The following is an 8,196-nucleotide window of genomic DNA, read 5'->3' as shown; positions in this document are numbered from 1 at the left end:
ATCACCACCTCACATTGTCTGTTTATTTATTATTTACAACTCCCACAAGGAATCAAACCACACACAGGGAAGAACTTTGTCTGTTTTGCTCTTGGCGGATTGCTCATGCACAAAAAATGTTTGTTAAACAAAATGAATGGATCGTTAGCTATTCATCAAAATTTTATTAGAAAGCTAATAAATCCTTAATTAAGAATGTGTTTTCCTTTGAACACTTGACGCTAGTTATCGTGTAGTCACATGGATTCTAATGACCTCTGTGTCCTAGATGCTCCTCTTGCTGCTGTTATGGACTCTGTGCCTCGCATGTCATGTGGCATCTTCCGATCTCATCCTATGTCACCCTTCTGTTGTATATAAAGTCTGGGTTTTTCCGTCCAGTTTCCGATTCAAGGTTCTTGGTCTCTTTGAATCCCTTAAGCCTTTGCTCCCAAGAATCTCCAGTGCAGGTGTTCACAGATTGTGGCCTCGTTGATGGCCCATCATTAGCTTCCAGAAATGTGAATTGCCTGTGCCTGGGTACTGGCATCTTGAAATACTGAATGCCCCAGGGCCCTTGCCTTGCCAGCACCTCTGGCGTCTGTGAGCTTTGGGAACTAGCAGCACTGGGGACTTCAGGCCACGTGCCTCCCAGCATTAGGAGGGCAGTCCAGGCAAGAAGGAAAATGGGCCTCAAAGCAACTTCATTTGAAGGCTAGCACCCACGAACACATTTCTGCCTCCAGGATGTCCCTGATGGCCTCTCTCACTAGTCACTCTCCCAGAAGCACCACCAGTGATATCAATGATAACTCAAAAGCAAAGCATCCTGCATGGTAAAGAATTTTTGGCCTAGCCCAAAGACAGGCCTTTGCCCTGAGCTGCTTTCTTTGTTTAGGGCAGAGCCTGGACCCACCAGATCTTAGGGTGGAGCCCGCCACAACAGAGAGGCCATTCATGTGACTTAGGTTAGGGGCTTTAGGTTACATGGCATCAGCTGACCTAGAGGCTAAGATCAGCTAGGTGAGCAATCAACCAATCAGTCATGCCTACGTCTCAGACCCCCAATAAAACTCCTGAACACGGAGGCTCAGGTAAGCTTCCCTGGATGGTAATATACTGTCACACATGGGTACCAGGGAAATAATGTATTCTAGGGATGACAGAAGATTCACTTTTGGAACCTTCCCAAACTCTGCCCTATGCTTCTCTTCCTTTGGCTGATTTTAATCTGTATCCTGTTCTTGGGATAGAGCATAACTAGGAGCATAATAGCTTTCAGTGGGTTCTGAAGTCCTTCTAGTGGATTCTCAAATCTGAGGATGATTTGGAGAACTCACCCCCCTAAACTTCCTGTTGGTGTCCGAAGTAAGGGCAATCTTGGGTACCGTGTCCTCGAACCTCACAGTTTAGCTAACTGTGGGTATATCCCCACACCATGAAAAAGCTGGAGCTTCTGCTCCAGGGTGTTTCAATGCAGTGCAACATGTAGCTTTCTCCTTGCATTTAACATTCACTTTAATATATCTTTATATCACATTTAAAAGCTTTTGTGGGAAAAAGAGACTTTTAAAACTGGAAAAAAAAAACAAACTTGTCTTTGGTACTTATATGAAATTTGCATCAGTAATCCCAACATACTTTGAGAATACTGAATTTTGAAATTATTTCCCAGAGAAGTATACATTTTTCAGCATAACGAAGTCACCTGCCTAAGACCTCACAGCACTCATAGCAAAACTGAGAATAGAACATGCAATGCCTGACTTCTTAGTCTGCCCACTAGACCACAGTCAGGGCCAGGAGCACATTAAGCTTAGAAGGCACCAGACAGCACACAATCCCCAGTGCAGGGCAGGTAGATGGCTGATCCTGGAGAAGACAAGCAACTTGACTGCCTCAGGGAAATTACGAAAGTGATAAAGAGGGAGCTGCAGGTGATTCTAAACTCAAAGTGATCACAAGGTAGTGAAATATGAGGTTCCAGACAGCAGCAGATGAGAAAGTAGAAAGAAAAAATAGAAGGTGTGAAGAAGGATGGGAAGGTTCTTAGAAGAGGTGAATATGGAGAAAAAGCAGAGTGGGGTCTCCAGTAGAAGAAGCGTAAGCATGAGAGCTGGTGGATAAGCCCGGCTCATTCCTGCTCTGGGAAAAACCAAGGATTTTGTTAAATTCTTTCTCCCTTATCTTTTCAGTCAGCCAACACTTCACTCTAGGGGTTTTTAGCAAAAACTAATATTACCATAGTGGCAGCTGAGCATGGCGTGCTCTTCCTCAACCCAGGAGAGTGAATTTTGATGAGAATAAATGGAATTTAAACCTTAAAAGTTTGATGAATATCTGAAATGTAGTATCATACTTCGGAAGTCAAAGCAAGCTCTTAGCATAGAAATAATGTTCTTTTCCACCCTGAGGGTGAAGGGCAGAAGGGGAGCATGAGGGGCAGTCCTCTGTCTATAACTGATGGAGTCGAGAAGATGACAGGCCAAAGGACGTCACCAGCCTTACTTGGCAAGAAGCAAAAGGAAAGGAGAGACCCTAATCTTTGTAAAAAAAAAAAAAAAAAAAAAAGAAAGAAAGAAAGAAAGAAACAAAGGGCCATTTGGGAAAGGAAGCAAAAGGAGGAGGGTGGGCTGCAGGGACCCCCAACTCAGTGTGGCCCGTGCATCTCATGCCAACAGCCATTCCTCCATGAGCCAGACTTATTGGATCCCAAACAATATGTTCAGCCCTAAGTAATGACTTGTGACTGACCTAAGCACACCATTGCAATACTGTTTCCTTTACCAGGCAGTTGATTTCCCAGCCTCCCTTTTAGCCGGGAGTAGCTATATGACTCAGCTTGGGCCAATGAAATGTAAAAGGAAGACTGCTAGGAGGTGTCTAGGAAATTTTTTCTTTTCTGTTAAAAGAGGTTGATAGCGCTGATGCCACCTCTTTCTCTCTTCCTGCTTCAAACACAGGTCATGATCCTTGAAGCTGCAGCAACCAGATTATAGCTATAAGAGACAAAACAAGAGTATCACAGGGACACCAGCCACAATATCATCAAGCCACTAAATGAAGCCAGCAGTTCCCACTGCAGACACCATTGTGAATGAGAAAACTTAGAACTTGTTTGCCTAAGCTACCCTTGGTTGTATCTGCTCTTCCTAGCAGCAGCTGAATGCAACCTCAAGACAAAACTCGTATTCTAAGAAAATGTTGCCTTCATGACTGGTAAAATCACATTTTGGATTATCACCCCAAAAAACTCATAAAAAACGTTCTAGTGCTCATGGATCTCATCAGAGGCCTCTGATCCCTGAGGATCTTCACAATTGCAGTTTGAGAAGTCCAGAGAAGCGACTACAGACAAGTAAGAAAGACAAGGTACTGACAGGAAGAAAAAGATCAACTTTAGAAAGCAAGAATATGGGGAAAAAGCACTGGGAATAGCCAGCATCTCGCTGGTAGAGAGAATGTGGCAGAAAGAGATCCATGTGTCAGTGAGAGAGAGTGAGAGAGTGAGAACGAGAGAGAGAGAGAGAGAGAGAGAGACCTTCACCCTTCATTCCAGACAGCACCAGTTGGAGCCACAGTGTCTGTGGGTGCCAGGGGCCACTGAGAAATCATCTTTCTGGCCCTTGGGATGACAAGCCCAGAGCTGTAACAGAGGCCAGTAATAAGCCTCTGTAGTAAGCATTCATTAGATTTCCCATAGTCTTCCAGAAGCTGAATATAAATTGAATCCACAGTCCTTGAACTCAAAAGTTATCCTCTGACAGAATGAGAACGGGGTGAAGTCAACAGGAATGGAAAGGAAAATCGGGAAAAGGAGCAGGCAAGCCAGCTAGGGACCCGTGTTTCCCTCTATCTTCAGAAATCTTTACTCTTTTAGTCCTGAATAGCATGACTCATATTTTTTAAAAGTAATATCTTCTGTTGTTCTAGGACCTTTTGATTGAAGACAGTGTTGTTATAAAGAAGCCATGAATTCATTCTCTCGAATTCTCTCTCGAATTCTCTCTCTCTTTCTCTTTCTCTCTCTCTCTCTCTCTCTCATCCTGCTAATATTGCCTAGACTGGTCTAAAACTCCTGGCCTCAAGGAATCCTCCCACCTCAGCCTCCCAAAGTGCTAGAATTAAGGGTGCAAGCCAGAACGTCTGGCCTGCATGACTTACATTTGAAACTGAGTTCTACTTAGAGGAGGTCTAATGCACAAAAATTGAAACCTACAAAACAAATTGAAAGATCATTCACATTGTAAGTGGACAGTTCATTCCAGACTACATGGGTTTCTTCATAGAATGAGCTTTCCTAGTACATTTACTCCAAATCTGAATTAAGCAGGAGCCTTGAGTGAGCAGCCCGGCCACACGCAGCCGCAATGGCGAGTGCTTCCTGGTTCACAAAACGACCTGTTTGTCCTCACGACAGCCTTGTTTGATCTTTATGACAACCCTACGATTACGAGAGGAATAGATACTCTTTCCAGAATCATGTTTTTGTTCAAAAAAAAAAACTTTCATTTTAAAAATAGGCTTATTTTTAGCTGAGCGTAAAATTCATTTGTTCACTGTAGAAAAGTAGAAAGAGAAGAAGAAACCCTCCATACCCCAGAGAAAAACACCATGATTTTAAGCTTTTTTTTTTCAGTCTTTGTGCTGTGCACAGACATGATGATGCTGATTAGACAATTTTATTTTCAGACTTTTTTCACCTAACATTATAACATGAATATTTTCTCAGAATATTAAGCAACTCTTACTGTCATTTTTCATGATTGCACAGTATAATTTCCATAATTATTTCTAATAATTGAAATCCTTCTTTGCCCATTTCGTTTTGAGTTACCGTCAGTGTCATTTAAGCAAAAATGTAAATGAAGTATGCTACTTTCAAATGTAACAAGCTAATCATTCTCCCTATTGTTGAGGTTTCCCTCCTACCAATCAGTCTCTGATCAACGTCTTTATGTATAACTCTTTTTCTATATCTAAGGTTATTTTTTTAGAATAAATTACTGGAGATGGAGCTACTGTTCCAAAAGGAACAGACGTTTTAAGGTGCTGTTTGCAAAAGTGCTTCCCAGAATGACTCTACCAACCTACATTGCCAAAGTATCCCTTTGACCACATCCTCAGCAGCATGGAGTAAGTGTCTTAAGAAATATTTGCTTATTTATAGGTAAAAATCACATTTAATTATTATATTAGCAGGCATAGCTTTATCACTGAGTTTGAGTGCCTTTCCAGAAATGTATTAACCAGCTATAATTTCGTGTTTTGTAAAGTATGTGGTCCTAGCATGGAAACAAACCTCATTTTACTGCCGAGGAAATAAAATCTGGTGGAATTCAAACCATTTCCCCATTTAGTAAATAATTTTTTACTAAAAGCTTTTTAAATAAATTTTTTACCATTAAAAAAAGTTGTTTTACCATTTAGTAGACAATTTAAACAATTTACTTTAAATAAACAATTTCCTTTAAAAATTGTTTTGCCATTTAGAAAACAATTGCTAAACTGGCTAAGTGAAGACTCCAACTCAGGCTTTTTGAAGCTGACCTAAGTCATTTCCCCTCCCCACCACCATCATGTGGATTTTTAAATTCTTCAAACCTATCTGCAAAATTTAACAACATAAGTACTTTTTAAAGTATATACTTCAAGTCATAGCTTCTCTGCCAGTTTAGAACTGAGTAAATGAAGACCCAAGAACCCACATGGGCACCTGGTACAGAACTAGAGTCAGTGTCTAGTACAAAGATAACCTCTTCCTTTTTCTTTTCTTTCTTTTTTTGGGGAGGGGGGGGAAGGGTGTGGCGAGGGTGGAGTTTCTCTCTTGTTGCCCAGGCTGGAGTGCAATGGTGTGATCTCAGTTCACTGCAACCTCTGCCCACAAGCTCAAGTGATTCTCCTGCCTCAGCCTCCTGAGTAGCTGGGATTACATGCACCTGCCACCACGCCCGGCTAATTTTTGTATTTTTAGTAGAGACAGGGTTTCTCCATGTTGGTCAGCTGGTCTCAAACTCCTGACTTCAGGTAATCCGCCTGCCTCAGCCTCCCAAAGTATTGAGATTACAGACGTGAGCCACCGCACCCAGCCAAAGATGACCTCTTTCTAATCACATGTTGCCTGACTGCTTTTAGGATTAAGACTTTAGATGCTTACACAGTAGAGATTTATACCATTTCAAAATATAATGGACAAGCTAGGAGCAAAACTGAAGAGTTAGTTTCTAAACAGAACTGTTGGGAGTCAAGGGTTTCAAAGTCAGGCAGAACTGTGATTTGCATTTAGCAAAAATAGATCAATCTTATCCATTACATATAGCCCAAGGGGGGAAAAGCTCAGTGAATTATCCATGAAAGTAAACACATTTAAGAAAGACTCAGAAATAACACAACCTACACTTTTAATGTTTAAAAGACGGATTGCTTAAAAATGGAATATTGGGCTTGGGCGGGGGGGTCTCAAGCCTGCACCCAAAGTCTTGAGAGGCCGAGGCAGGAGGATTGCTTGAGCCCAGGATTTCAAGACCAGCCTGTACAACAGTGCAATCCTGTCTCTACAAAACAATTTTAAAACTAGCCAGGTGTGGTGGTGCACCCCTGTAGTCCCAGCTACTCAGTAGGCTGAGGTGAGAGGTTCACTTGAGCTCAGAAGATCAAAGTTGCAGTAGCTATGATTGTGCCACTGCACTCCAGCCTGCGCAATAAGCAAGATTCTATCTCTAATATAAAAAAAAAAAAAAGAGGAGAGAGAGAGAGAGAGAGAGAGAGAGAGAGAATACCGAATAAATGGTGCTGTTAACCATTTAAAAAAGAATAAATTACATTCTCCCACTTCATGTAGTATGCCAAAATCAGTTCTGGACAGATTTTAGATTTATGTTAAATATAAAAATGAACTAGAAAGAAAAAACAAATTTAAGAAAAGCAGAAATCGATAATCTGATTTTAAGCTGGTAAAGCTTAAAAGCTGAAGAGGACTCCATAAAGGAAAGGGTTACAGAAGAGAAGTTTAAGACTTCTAATGATGGTCAGAAGGAGGGAGAGAGGGGAAAAAAACCTGACAAAACAAATAAAATTTTCCTGCTCATCATCCAAGTTAAAAGGCATGTATCGAGCTAAGGAGACATGACAGTTAATAGGGCAGGAAGGATGACTATCTTTGCTATGGAACTGTTCCAGATGAGAGGACCTAGCACTCAGGAAAACGGTGCCCACACTCTCTTATGGGAGGGTATGACAAATACCATTACACTCTCAGAGAGGCACGTTTGGGACAGTTCGTACTGAAACACTCAAAAATCAGAGCTCATGTCCTTTGATCCAGTAATTCTACTTTTAAGAACAAATCAGAGGACTACAAAAAGATTTTCACATAAAGATATTTATCACAGACTGTGGTGGTGAAAATTTCTAAAAATTTAAAATGTCCCCAAATAAGAAAGTGGTTCAATAAGAATTAATCCATCCAGGCTCACATCTTAAGGAAATATTTTATAAAAGGAAAAATGTTTCTGGTATTTCAAGTGATAAAAGCAAGTGACAAAACAATATAGGAAGCATGATTGAAATTCTATAAAATGAAAAGTACATATGTAATCAGGGGTTATAACTGAATAGAATTCCATAGGAATTTTTTAATTTTCTTTTTTTGTTGTTGTTGTTGAGATGGAGTCTCACTCTGTCGCCCAGGCTGGAGTGCAGTGGTGTGATCTTGGCTCCCTGCAACCTCTGCCTCCCAGGTTTAAGCAATTCTCCTGCCTCAGCGTCCCAAGTAGCTGGGACTACAAGCATGTGCCACCACACCCTGCTAATTTTTTGTATTTTTAGTAGAGATGGGGTTTCACCATGTTAGCCAGGGTGGTCTCAATCTCCTGACCTTGTGATCCATCCGCCTTGGCCTCCCAAAGTGCTGGGATTACAGGCATGAGCCAGCACCCCAGACCTCTTTTTTGTACTTTTCTATGTTTTCCTAACTTTTTAAAAATATCTGTTGATATCCATACACGTGGTCATGCCCACACACACTTTTCTGTGTGCATGTGTGTAGGAGGAGAGTTGTGCAATAGTAACCCCATGGACAGTGTTCGAGGCATCTCCCATTCCCCTGCTTTCCTGTACACACATGTTAAAAACATCTTGTTGGAAACCTACAATGGACTATAAAAATAGAGACTACGCAGGTGGGTTACCAGCTAAGCTTTCTTAATGAGAAACTGG

Source organism: Saimiri boliviensis, chromosome 1, assembly GCF_048565385.1.
Source record: "Saimiri boliviensis isolate mSaiBol1 chromosome 1, mSaiBol1.pri, whole genome shotgun sequence".
Lineage (NCBI taxonomy): Eukaryota > Metazoa > Chordata > Mammalia > Primates > Cebidae > Saimiri > Saimiri boliviensis.
The sequence above is the reverse complement of the archived record's forward strand: the minus strand, read 5'-3'. Positions refer to the sequence as shown.